The sequence below is a fragment of the Macrobrachium rosenbergii genome, chromosome 55 (genome assembly GCF_040412425.1).
Source record: "Macrobrachium rosenbergii isolate ZJJX-2024 chromosome 55, ASM4041242v1, whole genome shotgun sequence".
Taxonomy (NCBI): Eukaryota; Metazoa; Arthropoda; class Malacostraca; order Decapoda; family Palaemonidae; genus Macrobrachium; species Macrobrachium rosenbergii.
The window spans coordinates 79,560,163-79,580,162 of record NC_089795.1 but is presented as its reverse complement, the minus strand read 5'-3'; the positions used below and the strand labels follow the sequence as shown (position 1 = coordinate 79,580,162).

At 36.4% G+C, this 20,000-nt stretch overlaps 1 long non-coding RNA gene across 1 annotated transcript in view; it reads left to right on the top strand.

Moving 5' to 3' along the window:
• The window catches only part of LOC136835133 (uncharacterized), a 338,270-nt gene that overhangs the window by 268,674 nt on the left and 49,596 nt on the right, over window positions 1-20,000 (top strand). Inside the window, exon 4 of the long non-coding RNA XR_010851988.1 lies at window positions 10,413-10,615. This is a non-coding gene — a long non-coding RNA (uncharacterized lncRNA). The remainder of the gene's footprint in view (window positions 1-10,412; window positions 10,616-20,000) is intronic.

Here is a 20,000-nt window from a genome sequence, read left to right as displayed (position 1 = left end):
TAATTAGGTTGTCTGTAGGGATGGCATTGTGTCGGCCGCGGCTTGTTCTGTTTGGATGCGTAAGACAGTTTACCTGGCGAACGTCGTCTGTTTTTTTTTTCTTCTTCTTCCTTTATTTTACATTTTTTCTCGTGGGAAAATCTCCTGTGAGTTTTTTGCTGGTTCCTGTGTTGGCTAATACTTAAGTCTGTGCAAGTGCGTGGTGATGACAGCTAGGCTATCTTATCTTGCGATATGTTTCAAAACTGCTTTGAAACAAATAGTAATTTTAATAATGAAATGATCTTAAAGGTGATGATATTAAGGCTTTCAAGATATTTGAGATTTGGACTTAGAAAAGAGAAAGGAACGCATGTACTATACTGACACTGTACCTCAAAAGCTTCAACCTTTTAATTTCTATCTGGATTCATTACCCACTCATTACAGTGGTTATTATGACAACGATACTAACAAAATGAGCTGATTAATAATTGTGATACCAGTTGGAAATATTTTTTGAAAGGTGGAGAAAATTGTAAATTTAAAAAATCAAACCAAGTGATAGAAAAAAAAAGCGCAAAAGCAATTCCTTCAAGCGTTTTTGGTACCGAAGTTTAAGGTATCACTGAGAAGACAGGCTGGGGTAAAGTAACGTCTATTATTATTATTATTATTATTATTATTATTATTATTATTATTATTATTCCAGAATTGTTTGTTTGATTGAGAGGTCACTCATAGCGCTAGTACATGCATTGCGGATTTGGGAAACAATGAATTATCAAAGAAACAAAAATTAATATTATGTAATAATAATGCAACCATTGCCAGTTGTTGAAAGTTTTGGTGCCGTCAGGAAACGCTGGAAGACGGGAATAAGTTTGTTAAACAATTCTGGTCTAAAACCTAGTTAGAACTTTTAGCAACGTGGCGTTCATACTTAATTTCAGGTACATAATAATCGAAGAATGAGTTAAAGTTATGCATCAAGTAATGCCGTTTAGCCTTGAAATTCAGGTCTTGTTTCGCTACTTCAGTCATACATTTTTTGGGGATCATGTCAAGATTAGCGAACCCATTCACAGCAGGGTTCGCTATTCTCTACAAGGAGATTATTGGGTTCGTTATTCTTTACATGGGCATAATCGGGTTCGCTGTTCTAGACATGAACACTTCGGTACCAGATATTTGATCACCCAGGGGCGAAGTACATTTGACCCCCAGGGGCTAGTACTAAACTCGGCGAAACAGTGTAGATAAATCACTGTTTCACCGTGTTTAGTACTAACCCTCATGTGGAATTGGAGTCCGGACCGGGAAGGGTTTGCCATTCTTTACATGGGGATCATTAGGTTCGCTGTTCTTGACAATGAGATGTTGGGTTCGCTGATCTTGACGTGATCCATTTTTTGTAAGGAAGCGGTCTCCACGGCATCTTGTAAGCCTCAATCATTCCTCATCTGTTCATTGCATCATATCCCTGTCGTTTTCCTTAACCGGGGAATGTTTATGATAGTGATGCCTTTTTCTTGGATTAAAATTTATTTTTAAAATTTGCCTTCCTAATGTCTTCTGTGGCGATTTATTTTGACAATACAATAGATTACCAGTTCTGTTATAAGCGAGTTACATTTAAATAGACTGAATTAAATTGCTTTATTTCTAAGGGTATAATGGTTCTCCCGCTTATACAAGTTAGCCGTTGATCTTTTTAATTTTGTCCGAAATGCACTTAAATAAGCGTTGTATTGCCACAAATGTATATGTCCTTGTCATGTACCTGCTTTCCACATTCATCAGTGATCACGAATATATAATTTTTTCCGTATAAATAGTGTTTTTATGGACCAAACTTCATAAAATACAGTTAAGTTACAGTGCTAGACATTTAGTTAATTGTTGTCCTTTTTAATTTCCCTCGAATTGTTTAATCAAGTATTGTAATGGCCTTTATCATTAATGCTCGTCATATTGCAATTTGAGTGATTTTGCTTGCGAATTGTATTTTTTATTTTTTTCGTGTATTCCCGGAATAGTTCACATGCAATTTAGATTGTGTAATAGAACAGATTTGTACCTACCCACCCACCTTCGTTATATAAAAAACAAAAATTAAAATCTTTGGCATTTAATCACGTAAAGTTAGTGACTTGATAAGCACTTTGTTTCTTCAACATTGTAAGTAAATAATCCCCAAGGGCGACATATTTTTATCTTTCATTTTTTATTCATATTTTTTCTAATCTTTTTTTTTATTCCTTTTTTTTTTTCCCATGGAGCCTTCCTCTTCCTCTCCCATTTGCCGTTATTATGCTCAAAGGAGTTTAATCCTCGGGACATCTCGCAAAACAGAAAATACCAGCCAATGGGCTGTAAAAGTCAAAAATATAATTAATTCCCGCTGGAATCGAGGAGGGAAAAAGGGGGACCGGGGAGATTATAATAACTTAAAATCCCTCCAAAGCTTAGAAAATACGCCTTGACTGAATGAATCTATTGTGGAGACTCCCTGTAAGAGGCTTAAGACTTCGCCGAGGGAGGGGGCACCCAGGAGGAATAAAGGTGTTTAGGGTGAATACTCTATTATGGGGCTTATCTCTCTCTCTCTCTCTCTCTCTCTCTCTGTTCACTTGGCAATGTGACGTACCCGTGATCTTGCGCCCTATAATAGTAATAAGAGAATGGGAAATTTATTAAACCCTCTCTCTCTCTCTCTCTCTCTCTCTCTCTCCTCTCTCCCTACATTCTTAAAGAATGTGAACGAAACAGCTGATAAGATCATCCAGTTATGAGCTGATCTAAATAAAGGCATCTTCTGAATATGTTTAATTCAAAATGATTAAGGCGTAGGAATGCCTCCTAATTTGATACACACACACAATCACATATGCACACACAAACGCACACATACACGCGTGTGTGTGTGTGTTGTATGTATATGTCATCAACACACAATCACGATATATATATATATATATATAGTATATATATATATATATATATATATATATATATAGATATATATATGTATATATATATATATAATGTATGAATATGTAAAGGAACATGATTTATGATTTCCGAATTTTTTTCTGATTTTGGATTTAGGGTACCATGCTACTTGTAAGACTGGACATTGGGCTATCAACCTCATCCCAAATTCAGTGCTTTAAGACATTCCAACAAACCTCAAGAGTCTGGTTTAAGCGGCAATTAACGGCAATGAGACCTGAGAGATAAACGTAGTGTGAGGAGAGTATGTACTACGTAAGAAATTACAGATTTGGAAATTCATTATATACTTTTTATTAATATTTTTTTTTTACTCTTCGCATGGGGTATCATCTCTCTAATATTTCCTTGACACTGTATTATTAATATAATGGTTTGATCATGCCGTTCGTTTACCTGTCAGTCTAAAATCAGTATTTCACGGAAGGAAAATATTTGTTTAAATAAGGTTGCAGGTTTCATACGAATTGAAATCCTGACAACTGTTGGGAGTGGTCAGCGAAATTATTCACTTAGCCCTCAGTTCAGATTATTTCCTACGCTGGGTTTAGCAAGATAGCATTAACCCGTCGTCTTAGTTTCATATCATATTGTCCGAGGACCCCGTGGCTTAGTTCATGATCTTCATTTACAGAGTAATCTTGCGAATTTATGCTCGCTTAGGGACAAAAGCTGTGTGCGCCTTGTATTTCATAAACCGGTTGTGGCTTTAGACTCGTGACCCTAATAGCCGAAAAGTATTCAATTGAATCGGAAGATAGTTTTCACAATGAACGCTATTCCCAGCAAGGGAGGAAAGGAGACTTAAACTTGAAGTTGGTGGATGACGTATGCTACATCTCCGCTTTCTTCGCTAATGTGTACAGGTGCGTTTTCTGTCTTGTCTGTAAGCATGAAGAATTTTCATGGCATGTTTCATAACATGTAATGCCCTTGGTTTCATCTGTTCGCTTTTGAAACATATGAATAAATAAATGGCCTTTGAATTGTTAACCCAATTCATAATTGATGATACGAACGAAACTTTAAATTAATAAACGTGGTTACAGTTTTGATGTCTGAGTAGCTTTTACCTCGGAACTCTTGGGATGTATCCTTAAATTAGAATATCGATAAACAGATATCAGATAATGAGATATATCTTAAGTAATAAGAGGAAAATCTTGATAATACGACTAATCTTTAAAAAACTAAGATTCTGCTACAAATTGGTTTTACCATTAAACTTGTATTTTCGACTTGAAATCATGGCTATCAAAAGCCTCAATAAGAATAATTGTAGTAAACAATGCGTGAATCATATTGCCTTTTGATAATTGAAATAAGCTTACAATGGCATTAAAGTACCGTTGAATATTAGAAATTGTACTTAAATGACCAAGGTTAATATACCAAATTCTTTGTCGCATTAACTAAGCAAACTCTCTCGACATCTTCACTCTGCGGACTCGACGTCGTCAGTACTCGCACACAAACACAATCGTGCCTGTGTCTGTCACGCCCATTTTGTGTTTTCACGTGTCCTTGTGTTGAACTTACAGTAGATTTCGTATTTTATGTCCTCCTATATATAGAAGTATTTAGTATATCGATATGCATATATTTTTTACATAAGACACGAAATTATTCATGTTCTTGTGTTTATGTAGAACATTTATTCTCTCATGAACAAGCGTGAATTACAGTGTGTGGTATCACTTACTATCAAATTTACTAGAACCTGGGAATAACTTGCACCCGAAAGGAATTTTAATTGATTGGTGCTTTTCCTTAGGCGGGTTCGAACCTGGGCCTTTGGTTTAGAATCACAACCGAATAGAGAAGGGCATGATGATGGCAGCCTCGTCCCAAAATATTTGCCGGGAACCGGAAGGGTAACCCTTTCTGGAGCCACCTACCTTAAAGGGAGGTATGAGGTATATACTGCCTCTGTGTTTAAGTGGTCATGTACGCAGTTCAGTTTTCTTAGCAATGATTTCTTCCAGTTTTAAAGAAGTGGCAAGTTTAGTGTTGATAGTAAGTAAGGTTATATGTGTATTTTACTTTTTGTCTTGCTGCATCTTGGGTCCTGTACCGAAAGACAAGTGCTCTTTCATACCATGCTTCATTTTAATGTTGACATAAGAATTGGTCACACTAAACTGACACATGGTTACCTGATGAGTAACCCCCATGCCCTCCTATGTGAAAAAATTAAAATAACAGTAAAGCATGGTATGTCTATAGAATGATATTTTAAAGATACAGTCAGAAAATGACAAATTTTCACTTTTAATATTTTAAAATTCAAATCTAATCATTTATACGATAAAATATGATTCATAGAATAATTTATAATATATCTTACTTCTAACTTAATTAGTTCTCTAGATTAACATATGTCAGGTTTAATTAAATTATTTTTTAAATAGCTAGCCTAGGAGAGTTAATATTAACTCAGTGGTCTGGTTAAACTAACGTTAAAAAAATCATTCCGGAAAAAATTATTTGTTTCTGTAAATGTTTTATGGAGGCAAATCACTATTTTACGTGCTAGAGATGCAGTTTTTTTTTATATATACATAGCAAAAGATCAAGTAAATCAGCTTATGTCCCCGAGATCGAAGACTTTACTGGTCTTAGGAAAGTGTGATGATATATTCACGACTTTGTTGAATCAAATTGATGCTACCATTTTTCATTCTCTGTAAGAGTAAGCTTAAACTTTATTGTTAAATATAAGACAAATGTCTTTTGTGAATTGCTCTTTTTGTTCTTTTAATTGTAAAAAACAAACCGTATTTAGTCATTTTAGAGAGATGAATTTTGTAGTCGTGTATTTTTCGTAATTTATTTTTGAATAGTAGGCCTACCGTTTGAACATTCCGTAAAATGAGATTCAGTTGTGTCATGTACTTAAGTTCCAAACTTATTTCTTTCTTATCTGTGAGTGTGTCGTATGTTGTCTTGATTAAAATGCTAAAGACTTTTTATCAGATTTACTTTTCTGCCTGAACATACACACCAACAATTAGTTTACTTTAAGACTTGGTCAGTTATGCCAGGAAAATCAAGCAAAAAAAAAAAAACTCAGACCATATTTTGCCCGAGGATAAAATTCAGTTCCCTAAGTGATGTGCTTTCACTTGTAACTTCATATTATTGTCATCCACTGGGTAACTTTTCAAGTTTCAGAATACCAGTGGACCACAGCTTCCTCTGCCATCTTTATTATCATAATTGTTGTTCTTTGAAATTAAAAGTAAACAGATCCCCTAGGTAACCGTGCGTTAACTGGGTAATGAAGATGTTTTCAGCCCAGCCGCTGCTGTGGTCGGAGGTTGTTAACAACACCAGTTTTTATGGTTCGAAGGCATCAACAATATCAGTGTCTAATTATGTGCGTTTCTTTCCTCGACTTTCTCGAGGCAAGGATGCTTTGGCTTTGTAGAGTGACTTCAACAAAGTGCACGTATGAAGTCAGTCAGCTGTTTGAAATCAAGTGGGTAACTCAAGTCACCATATCATCACGAGCCTTTTCTCCTGGAACCCTTTGACGTGTCCACCTGGTCAGCGGCCGGGCCGTAATCCGGACAAAGTGCCTGTAAAACCTCATGTTCAGTTTGTAAACGGGCGGCCATATTCACTTTACAACCGGCAGCCGACAATAGCAATAATCAGAAACAGAAAGAAAACGGAGTCGCGCTCTTGTTTGATAGAAAATGGGAACCCGGGTGTTAAAAAGGATGTGGAGAGACGCAGGATAAAGGCGTCTGTCAAGGAAGGAAGGAAATATTGAGCAAGAGGCCAACTATAACGGCCGAGACCCAAAGATGGCGGTGACGGCGGTTGACACAATTCCTTCACAGAAGGAAAAAATAAAAAGATTCATCTTCTATGGTTTCTTCTTCTCCTCCTCTCCCCCAACCCCACCTCCTCCTCCTCCCGACTTTCTCTCATTCTCCTTTCCATCTCTTGTATGGTGACCTCAGCGATTCTTTCCTTTGGTCTTGTCGCTAATGAAGAGTTCGTTGGGAATACAAAGTCCGGCTTGATTGGCCTGTGTGTCCTGGTGATGAGACGTTGCGTTTGCCAAGGGGGCTTGTTGGCAACTCCTTCCCCATCGCCTTCTTTTTTTCAAAGTTAAAAAGGAGTTGTCTTTCGCTGAATGAGATGGTCTTTCCATGCTGAAAGGAAGTCATTTGTACCTTTCTTGTTTCCTACATGGTCAGTGATGCAGGGAATAGCGGCGTTATTCAAGAAAATTGGTCCATAGGTTCAGCCTTTTCTTTTTTGGTAACCATGGCTGTGGAATATAATTCACTAATATTTTTAGGGCAATAATAGTAATAATAATGTTAATAGTAATAATTGTTGTTGTTACACTTATGATGTATGATGGTTGTATCATACATCATAAGTAGAACAACAATAATTATTACTATTAACATTATAATAATTATGATTAATATTATAAATAGTATAAAAGTAAAGGTGAACTAACTACATTATTATGCTCAAAGATTTCTGATAATCCCAAGCATACTTTTGTTCTGCCTCATCAAATTTCTGAGAAATTGAACTTCAGCCTGTCTTCCCTGAGCATTTCGCATAATCTCAAACTCTGCTTGAAAGATGATACGCAGACTACAACTGGGTTGGGAATTCTTTGCCCTCTTCCGTTTTCCCAGACGCTTCTGTTCTTCCGCATATGAAGAAATGGGTTTATCTATTCCTTTTGGTTCAGATTCCTTCTTTTTTTTCCTTCTCCATCTTTCTCGTTTACTCTTTAGTCTTCATTCCTGTCTGTAGGACCGTTTTTCTGTGTTATTGAAAGAATTATCGGCTATCCAAAACAAGTAAAAAATGCGCCGAAGATACATGTAATGCTGTATGAAACTCTCAGCCACAGCCCATGAAACTCTCATCCGCGGCCCATGAAACTTTCAGCCACGGCCCGGTGGTGGCCTGTGTTGTTGGCAACCATTGTGCCAGACGCACATTCATGGCTAACTTTAACCTTAAATAAAATAAAAACTACTGAGGCTAGAGGGCTGCAATTTGGTATGTTTGATGATTGGAGGGTGGATGGTCAACATACCAGTTTGCATCTCTCCAGCCTCAGTAGTTTTTAAGGTCTTAGGGCGGACAGAAAAAGTGCGGCTGGACAGACAAATAGCCATCTCAGTAAAAAAAAAAAAAAGGAATATACAGTGTATTCCTTGCATTAATTGCATACTGAATGTTTACATTAGCCCACTGCACAAAAACAGTTCTAACCAACCTAAAATGAAGTAAATTTTATGCATTGCGGGAAATTGCAGATCACGAGCCCTTGCAGCAACGGGCAGCTGGTGATTTGTAAAGGGACAGTCGAACAGACAAATCGTCCCGATAGGAATGTCACCCTCGGCTCCGGACATTTTAAGTATTCCCTCTGCAGCAGCACCTCCACACCAAAGAGGGTCTATCTGGACAGGTGATCGCAGCTGACACACGTATATGTATCGTGCCAGCCATCGAACTGTGAATATATTTATTTTTTTTTTTTCTGCTTTGCCTTTTTCCACCCCTTTTTATTTTTTCGTTTTGCTGCCTCGGTGCAAATTCAATCTTGCCGAATCTTTTGTCGTCACTGCAGACCGCCACATGCGACGTGGCATGGCGTAAACACGGAATTTATTCCTGATGCTCTCTCTCTCTCTCTCTCTCTCTCTCTCTCTCTCTCTCTCTCTCTCTCTGTGAATCTTTTAAGAGGGAAGGAATTGTGATTGTTATTTGATGTATTCATAAAATTTCTCTGAGAGAAATGTAACCAGCAGGAGTAGTACTTCTCTTATTTAGAGGGCCATATTGAGTTCTTGAACAAGAACCAAACAGTTCCCTAAAAGTGTTTAGAAAACATACAACTACGCCAGGAATGTTAAGGTACCTGTTCTTTCCAGCAACCATTGTCGGAGACATCCATGTTCATTATGATATGCAAAACAGATCAATAGTTCACTTCTGTACGAACATGTGAGGAATGCTCATCTCCCATCTTACATAATTGTAGTGAATGTTAAACATATTATCATGAGGATGTTCTTTTTTTTTCATATCTCGATCATATGTGAAATTGGTATTTTCGTTTCCACTTATTTAGATGTAGGACGCCAGTTTTTTTTTTAATACCCTTTTAATGGATGCCTGTATACAACAGCACTCCGTATGTTTATATATTTTTCTGAATACAATTTGTACCTCGAGAGTTGTGGTTACAAGAGAAAATGAAGAAACCGCTCCCTACCAAATAAGAGCTTGTACATCCCAACTTCTTCGAACCCCATACAGGAACAGTAACCAGAATGTAAAATTCATTCACATAGTAACACGACATTTGCAGGGTATGTTGGAGTGAAGGCATATTTCTAAAACTGGAGGAGCCAGTTCTTGGAAATTACTTGCAAATTCCTACTTTAATTTTGAATAAAAGTGGTAGTCCAAAAGTTTGGTTTGCTTTTTACGCGTCTTCAAGACTGTGTTTCCTTAAGACCTGTTCTCATTATAGGCCATTTGTGAACAAATGGGGCATTTTTTCCAGTTTTGGTTTATCGCATTTTTGGCGTTTGAATATGTAATAAAGACATTATTAGATATTTTCAAGGAAAATCGACCAGTAAGCGGATAGGTAAAATATTGTCAAGAGTTTGCAGCGGTTGTGAGCAGACCATACAATATTGTTGGTCTGCTGACACCCGCTGCAAACTCTTGACAGTATTTTATCTGTCCGCTTACTGGTCGATTTTCCTTGAAAATTTCTATTATTGTCTTTAGTATTGCATTTGCAGTTGCCATGATAGCTAACTCGAGATTCAGGTGAACCTCACCGAAGTCCATTTTAAAGGTCAAGGAATGATTGCTTTTAGGTGTCTGTTTTGTTCATTCCTTAAGAAAAAATTTACAAGCTTGGATGACGATCTAGCAATGATTTAACATCACACACCACAGCTTATTTTTTTTTTTAATGTATCCTGAATAGACGTACTCTGTACCACCTTGCGAAGAAGCCTTAGTTTTTCAGTTTTTCTTGATAAAGGTGATTACATGGTGTCTCGTTATAGTGCCAGAATTTAGTTTCCGGGTCTTGCAACATAATTTCCATAGTAATGTAGCCATATATTTTTTAATCCATTTCTTGGGGAAAGTTGATTTCCAGGGATACTTTTGATGGAACTGTTATTTTTTTTTTTTTAAGATGACTTCTAATACACATTGTGATTTAGTCTTAATTTTTTCTTATTGTGTCTCCAAACGGGAAATATCTATGTAATATGTGGAATAAAAAACTTGTTATTCTATTTTTTCAAACAGATGACACCCATTAAGCTCCCTGATGGAGGTAAACTACAAAGGCTGTTTGCTCAGCGTCAATCTATATATCTCCTCTCCTTTTTCAGATTGATTTTCCGAAGATCTCATTAAGCGTGAAGACGCCAGCGAGCGGCCCCTCTCTTTAATCTCCCCGAGTAGTATTCCCAGTTCGATTACAAAAGGCTTCAATCCACTGTGACCCACTGGATGGTAATTGACCCCCGAGTGGTGATAAGTCATTCTCACAACGGTATTGTCGTCACCACAGAGGTCAAACGAGACTAATCAGGTCAGTTTGGGAGCCTAGTTAATAAGCAAAACTTATCATTATTTTTTTTATTAGTATTAGCAGTAGTCACAGTAGAAGTATTCCTTTGTAAGTTTATTTCATTAGATTATATGGGCGCAGTTCGTGGATTTAAGTCAGGAAGGCTTATCTTATTAAGAAAAAATGGTAAACAAGTGTCGAAATCAACAAGCAAACTTATAAAATTCAAAATTAACCGAAGTCAAAAGAAGTTATGTAGTTCTTGAATTATTTATGGTTATCTAGTACCTAAAGGATGCACACAGAATAAATTTATGTTTACCCAAGGATTAAGTACAAGTTTTAGTTTTCTGTAAAAGAAAATTATTGTGCCGGGTTTGTCTGTCCGTTCGCACTTTTTCTGTCCACACTTTTTCTGTCCGTCCTCAGATCTTAAAAACTACTGAGGCTAAAGGGCTGCAGATTGGTAAGTGGATCATCCACCCTCCAATCATCAAACATACCAAATTGCAACCCTCTAGCATTAGTAGTTTTTATTTTATTTAAGGTTAAAGTTAGCCGTAATCGTAATGTCTGGCAACCGGTGAGTTTCATACAGCATTAACGCTGTACAGAAAACTCGACTGTGCCTAAAAAACTTCGGCGCATTTTTTAGTTGTTTTTCTTGAGTATTAAAGTACGCCTTATTCTCGTATCAGGTCCAAGAGAGGAAGAGTGAAAAGCCACTGTCCCATTCAGTCAGCAGAGGCCGCTTTCGAAAACGAATCACTTTTTCTCTCGGAAATCGGATTCGGGGGTCATTTGGCGGTCCCATCAACGTAGGTCTCCATGACATTTCTATTTGGACCCACTTGGCCAAAATATTGTTATTAGTTTTTCCATACGGAGGGGAACAACCACACATCGTCAATGGGAGAAGAGCGACCCTCGTAGAGGTCCCGTCATAATTTTTCAGGACTTCTGTCGCGGAATTTTCGCATTCAAAGGAAACGCCGCCATTAGAGCAGACGATTTTACATGAGCGATTAGTGGCCGGGTGAAAGTGTTACTAATGGTATTCACAAAGGCAGGCGTGATGGGAGACATGGACGAGGAATTTTATTTTGGCTCTCCGTTTCCCCCCACTTCTGATTCGTCCTAGTTTGCCATGCTGTGATATTCGGTTGGCGCTTCACAGGCAGAATGAGAGTTGGATCGTTAACGCGGCTAAGTTTGCTTATAAATAATTTGCTTATAATATAAATTGTATTTTATATAGATATATATATATATATATATATATATATATATATATATATATATATATATATATATATATATATATATATATATGACTTTAAAATTCAGTGTCATTTCTCAAACCCAAAAGTTAAAGGTTCAAATCCTTGCAATTATTATTTATGGTTTCCTTTGTCGTAAGTTATATCCCCCAAAAAGTGAATTGAGCACATATTTATATATATACATATGTATATATATATGTGTATATTATATACATATGTAGGTATATGTATAGGTGATAATATATATATAAACAAAGAAATTTCTCACCAGTAAGCCATTTCCCCCAAAAAGTGGTGGCTTCTGAGAAAAAAAAAAAAACAAACACGATGATCACTGCTAAATGATTGGAGGGTAATTCTCCCTGTGCAGCAGTATTGTGTAATTAAACCCCACTACACACTGATCCTTTCACCCTTTATTGCAAGCTGCTCAGGCTTCCTAGATAATATAACCCTTCCTTTCCAGTACTCTTTTACTCCCTCTGTCCATTTACGTGTAGGTCTTCCTTTTGAATCATACACTCATCACCAACCTGTTTCACTCAGTCCTTTCACATGACCAAACCATCTCAAAATTGTTTGATCTACCTTTTCACCAACAGTAGTTACCACTGCAACGTGTCTCCATATTTCTCATCCTTTCTACCATGTTATGTCATATGTAGGCATTCTGTAAACGTCCATTTCAACATCTTAATCCAGTTTTCTTTCATTTGATTTCAACATCCACATTTGACTTCTGTAAACGAGTGTTGGCTCAACCGTCCCCTCATACATTCCCAGCTCGGTTTCCATAGAGATTTTAAGTCTCTTCCCAATCTTTTGCACGCATCCTGCTTTCTACCTTGCTGCACCTGTTTTAGGGTTGTTTTCGCTCAGTTTGCAAATCAAAAGCTTTCATACTGCTGTTTTATATATATTATATATATATATATATATATATATATATATATATATATATATATATATATATATATATATATATATATATTGAACTGCCCATCAGTCCACAAGCTGTAAATGGGTCAAGAAAGGCACTGAGAGTCTCTTCTGGTTCGAGGGACTTTATATTATATATATATATATATATATATATATATATATATATATATATATATATATATATATATATATATATATATGTGTGTGTGTATACATATATATATGTATATATATATAATTAATATGTATATACTTTAATCATTCTTCTTTTCTTATGTTGTGGGTATTGTGATTATGATCGAATTCAGTAATATGAGTTGTGGATGTTACTTTGTTACTGTCATTATGACTATTTTTCAGACGATACTGCCAAAATATTTCGCTATCACCTGACGTGTGGTACTTGAAATTTTTCATTGTTCAAAGAACATCAGCCTTAATAAGAGAGAATAAGTGCTATTTTTGGAGTATGTTGCACGTCTTAGGGACAGGTTAAGATCTTTTCGTACTGTTCCCGTTCTCAAGACGGAGTTGGTTCTGTTACTGCGCATGATGATGATGAAATATTTTAAGCTAAGTTACCATTCAGTTCAATGCATATGTTAATACAGTGGTTCTCAACCTGGAGGCGCGCACCCTTAGGGGGGCGTCAGCAATTCCAGGTTGGGGGGGGCGCAAGCCCTAGGAAAAAATTAAAAACTCTCTAATTATATTCATTATTCTCTTAACAAGAGTGAGGAACCAATATTCAGAAGTTTATGAAAAAATGCAAAAGTATCGCCTTAAACGATAGTTTCCTATAGTCTATTACTCTTATTATACTCGTTGGGCTTAAGAATAAAAACACCCCTTCTCTTTCTCTTTATTTTTCATTTTCCTTTAAATCTGGGAGGGGATTTTACTCATAGATGCAAGGGGGGCGTGGAGGGAAGGACCAACTCTTAGAGGGGGCGTGGTAATAAAAAGGTTTAGAACCACTGTGTTAATACGCAAGGCACAGGAGTGGATTTTCCGTATATTTTGTAGGAAGAAGTCCTTGTTCAATGTATAAGATTGAGCACCGGAAATTCAGTCGTCCAAATTCTGAGGATGAAGCAAACATCGATGGCCTTGTCAGGGTTTTTGAAAGCCACTAAAATTAAATTGAGTTTCATGTTCATCAAGATTTGACCCATTTTAGTTAACATATTTTTTTTACTTTATAGTAATGCATGTGAATGGAAGGTTATTTAGGTGTGAGTGAATTACGAATGCTTCATGAATGAAAACCTGATCATGCTCGAATATTAATTTAAATATATTTTCATATCTTCATAACCCATTTATATTAATAACATGAATGACGCTCAGGGCCCCAGCATTGGGGCTTTGGACTTGAAAGTTCACACGCAGTATTTGGGTTTTGGACCTAATAATTCACACGTCATCATCATTATCATACCCTTTAGTTCACGACATGTGATTGAATATATTTCCTTCCGTGCAGAAAAATATACTAAATGGAGTACGGTTTGGTTACTTATCCGTGATTGGCCCTTCAAAATTTGCTCTGAACGGACCCCTTATAATTTACTCGTGATTTTTTTTGATGACTTGACAAATGTAGGTTTTCCGTACCTGTGATTGGGCTGTTGGATTTTTCCCTTGGGTTTCTATGCCTCTTCCAATCGCACTTGTAAAGACATCGTAAAGAACAATCCAGCTTTTAAGGTAACATTTTAGATTTATTACAGAAACGTCAAAAAGATGAAGTAACTCCATTGTTTGTAATTGTTTTCAATTAACTAAGTGTCTACTAGCACCAGGATCGAGGTTAAAAATTGTGTAGCTCTTATTTTGTCTCTTGTTTTGCTCTGTTAAGAATCGATGTTTGAGAGAAGAGTTTTGTATTTGACCGAGATGTTATACTCGTGTTGTGAATGACGATCTCTGTTGGAGGAAGGAGAGACTACTTACGAAGGTACGGTGTTAACGATGTGAAAAAAAAAAGTTTGGTATCGATGTATGTTTACAAAAGTGTAAATGTTTGGTGTCGTTGTATGTTTATAAAAGTGTAAATGTTTGGTATCGATGTATATTTACAAAAGTGTAAATGTTTGGTATCAGTGTGTATTTACAAAAGTGCAGATGTTTGGTAGCGATGTATATTTACAAAAGTGAAAATGTTTGGTATCGATGCATATTTACAAAAGTGATAATGTTTGGTATCGTGTATATTAGCAGAATTGTAAATGTTTGGTATCGATGTACATTTACAAAAGTGTAAATGTTTAGTATCGATGTATATTTACAAAAGTGTAAATGTTTGGTATCGAAGTATATTAACAAGTGTAAATGTTTGGTATCAATGTATATTTACAAAAGTGTATATGTTTGGTATTGCTGTATATTTACAAAAGTGTAAATGTTTGGTATCGATGTATATTTACAAAAGTGAAAATTTTTGGTATCGATGTATGTTTGCATAAGTGAAAATGTTTGGTATCAATGTATGTTTACAAAAGTGAAAATGTTTGGTATTGATGTATATTTACAAAAGTGTAAATGTTTGGTATCAGTGTATATTTACGAAAGTGAAAATGTTTGGTATCAGTGTATATTTACGAAAGTGAAAATGTTTGTTGCCGATGTATATTTACAAAAGTGTAAATGTTTGGTATCGGTGTATATTGACAAAAGTATAAATGTTTGATATCGATGTATATTTACAAAATTGTAAATGTTTGGTATCGATGCATATTTACAAAAGTGAAAATGTTTGGTATCGATGTATATTTACAAAAGTGTAAATGTTTGGTATCGATGTATATTACATAAATATAAATATACATCGAAGAGTATAACAGACAGACGAACAAATTGGTAACTGGACTCCACCTTTTGAATGATGCCATTACAAGCCCCAGCCTAATGTTGATAAAGATTTATTTTCAATTCATGTATTTTGAGAAACGTTACTCTTATAGCCGTGTGCGCCCTTAAGCACACCAGGGTTCTGTATACGGCGATGCTAGGGTTAAAGGAACCACGGCGATGTCACCCCCTGCCGTTTTGTCCTGATCTTTATAATAACAATATTGGTGGTGGTGATGGAAGGTAAGGGGTGTGGGCGTGGGGGAGGACGCCCGTACACAATGTCTTCATAGCTTGGCGGGAGGGGTAGGGAGATGACCAGTTGGGATAAAGATTAATGTTGTGTCAGTGTAGGCAACCCCGAAGATCCGTGTCTTTCCCGCCTTCTCACGTGCCCGGCGCCATCATGAATACGTCCGAACGTTAGCGCCTGTTAAAAGCTTGTTATTATTTCACAAATATGATATTGACTTACAATATCGGTATGTTAATCATACCTTTAGAGAGCGTTCTTTGTCTTCTTCCATTGGCCGTAAGGGACATATGTAGTTGGCCATCTCTGGAAGATGTTATCGAAGCCGAGGTCAGAGCAAATCGTTCCGAGTGAGCTTGTGTGCCTTGACGGCTTCATCATGGCGTAGCCAATAGGATTAGAGGAATCTGCGCGGTGTGAGCTGGCGGGAAAAACGACTCTGGGTCAGAAAGGATTGACTACGAGTGAAGTTGAGGGCTTTCCCGTATGTTGAAAATTCATTCGGTTTATATTTACTAAATTCATCTAAATTAGAAAGTAAAATATTTCTATTTCACCGCTGCTGTAAAGAACCTGGGCATTTTTATGAGAAAAAAGAGTAAGAGGGAATGCCTGACGTGCCTTATTTTTTCCCTTTGTTCACTTTCAAAGGACCTGCTAGGCAAGTGCGGCATTTGCATAGATATAGCACACAATCAAGTATTCATACGTTCTGAGAGAGAATATGCAAAAGAGGCGGTGCCGTCTGGAAACACTTACTGCAATTCTCCGTGTCTGCATACCTTCCGCAGCCCTTCGACCCTCTTGCATTTCTTCCATCATCTGTCATGGGCTCTCTCTCTCTCTCTCTCTCTCTCTCTCTCTCTCTCTCTCTCTCTCTCTCTCTCTCTCTCCGCAAAGCTTTCTCGGATGCATACAACAAAATAAGTAAAAAATGCGCCGAAGTTTCTTCGGTGCAATCGAGTTTTCTGTACATTGTATAATCAAGACCACCGAAAATAGATCTATCTTCCGGTAGTCTCGGTATAATGCTGTATGAGCCGCGGCCCATGAAACTTTAACCACCGCCCGGTGGTGGTCTGTCCTATATCGTTGCCAGACGCACGATCATGGTTAACTTTCAACCTTAAATCAAATAAAAACTACTGAGGGTAGAGGGCTGCAATTTGGTATGTTTGATGACTGGAGGGTGGAAGATCAGTGTACCAATTTGCAGCCCTCTAGCCTCAGCAGTTTTTAAGATCTGACGGTAGACAGAAAAAGTGCGGACAGAAAAAAGTGCGGACGGACAGACAAAGCCATCTCAGTAGTTTTCTTTTACAGAAAACTAAAAAGGAATCCAACTATCATCATCAAAGGTCATGCAGATTATTATCACGTGACTCTAAAAGGCTGGAAAGCTCAAGACGAAAAAACTCATTTCCAGTCTCTTTTATCATTGTTGTGTGGCTGTTCCCTATGTATATTTTGTCTTATTATACCCGAGGTCGTTTGAGGGGGATTAACTCGCCTCTTTCACTCGTAATGTGAGGGTTGACCTCGCGGTTTCGTGTTAAAGGTTTTCTGAAAAAAAAAAAGACACTTGTTGTGTTGCCTTTGAAATGGCCAAGTTTCTTAGTAATATATATTATGGAATCTTAGAGTTGACGTTGGAAATAGAGATTTTTGTAAGCTTCATATCACCTTTCATATACTAAGGATTATACCCATGGAACCAAAACTTCGCCTGCTTTGTCAAATGAAATCGCTTCATTAATGTAATGGAAAAGTGTCATTTTATTTTTTGCAGTTGTAAGTTAATCAAGTAAGTTGTCTAGTATCTTACTTAAATGAGAAAATTGCGTATTCAGCTTTCTTTTTCGAGATTTGTCGGTGGTTTGTGAAAACATCAAGTAATTTTAGTAATGTAAATAAGCTGGGAATTTAGCTACTTTAAAATTTTGTAAAGATTGTATGATCGTAATTTTCGTTATTAAAAGTTATAAGCTGTATTGTAACTTAAATATAGTACAGCCGCAATGAATCTTTACTGTTTTTCTGCCTGTTGGTTTTTACGATAATGAGACTAATAACTTTGTTTTAATGGTAAAAAATTAAAAAGTTTCATTTGCTACTTAATATATCCAATTTTTTACATTTTTATATGTAGTTGCTTGAGTTTTTAAAATATCCATAGACTAATTTAAATATTCTCGTTAACGGTAATGGAACCGATCCGATTATTGTAATTGGTGAATTTTTCTATAAAAACGTTTAAAACTTATTATACACACACACACACACACACACACACACACATATATATATATATATATATATATATATATATATATATATATATATATATATATATATATATATATATATATATATATATATATATATATCTCTCTCTATATATATCACTAGTGAACAGGGTCAGAAGGAAGTGCTCGAAATATATGGTCGCAACGTTCAAATAGTGTTTTATGAGTCTTTTTATCTTCATATATATATATATACACCTTAAATAATACACGTACTTCTTTTTGACGATTGTAAGTGCTGTAACAAGTTTGTGTCGTATGTCGTTCAGTAACGTCAATGAAAAAGTTTCATTTGCTACTTAATATATCCAATTTGTTTTGAAATGGTACAGGTAAGAATTCTTGTTCATATATCTCAGCTGGAATTTGAATTGCGCATTTAAAATAAAAACTGGGTTCACAAGAGATATATTCTTTATGCCTTTCTTATAAAGAAAGAATTATTGAGAGAAGTGATTCTTACGAGAATTCCCAGAAACTAAATAATATATGGTACACGGCGTGCATGAATGCTGTAGCACTCTGCAGGGCCCGCGTTCGCATCTCCGGCCGGCCAATGAAGAATTAGAGGATTTTATTTCTGGTGATGCAGATTCATTTCTCGCTATAATGTGGTTCGGATTCCACAATAAGCTGTAGGTCCCGTTGCTAGGTAAACAATTGGTTCTTAGCCACGTAAAATAAGTCTAATCTTTCTGGCCAGCCCTAGGAGAGCTGTCAATCAGCTCAGTGGTCTGGTTAAACTAAAGTATACTTAACTTTGTACTTCAAATAAGAAAAGGAAAAAATGCAATCCAAGCGAAGCCTGTATGAGGCATATCCTGAAATGATTCTAAATTTTCAGGATCGTATTAATTATTCACAATATTGAATGGACACGTAATTTAACCAAACATTATTTTATCTGGGCAGTAAGAACTCATTCGCCATTATGACTTCTGAAGATATATACAGTAGTTTGCATACTTTCGTAGAGCTAAAACATGTGGATTCTTTTTCACAAAGAAAATATCTGTCGTAATTGGCCGGGAATAAATTACCTTCGAAATGCGGATGTTGATAGACTGATAAACCGAAATGAATGACTTGTAATTGCCATTAGGCTCGTTTTACTCGCAAAATGTGTAGCTTCTTGACCCCTACGTGACATCTCTATCGACTTGGGACCTCCCGACACATTCTCCACCGCGTGTTTATGCAAAAATGCATTCTCGAAACGTAGCTATGGACAGTTGCCGCCGTGCCAGCCATTTCGTCTCGGACTTACAAGCCTCTGCGTGTTGAATATCAATTCATTCTCCATGCTGTCATTCCTTGGCGCTTTTGGCTACTCGTACAAACCTGCATAGGTAGCCGTATGTAGGTCATTAACTAAGCCTTCTCTCTGTCTAGGTTGGTATGGTGGTGTAGTCTCTCTACTCTCTCTCTCTCTCTCTCTCTCTCTCTCTAGTTGCTTTTCAACAACAAGCACTATCGTATCAGTACTCTACATTTTCTTATCAGATTCACTAATGGTACTTTTGATTTATTTTGTGAACCAAGTTTGAATGATTTATTTACTTGAAAAATTTTAAAATATTAGCATTCCTCAGAGTCCTTATTGGTGTACCTTTATGCCCTTTTAGAATACTGTAGTTTCTGATTATATTCCTCAATTTTGTAGATATTTTAGGAAGTTGCATTGAAAGTTGTGGTTATATTCTGAAGTATTAAAAGAAACAGAGAATAATTTGCCAAATCGTGTGAGTTTGGTGGAATGTGTCTTCATT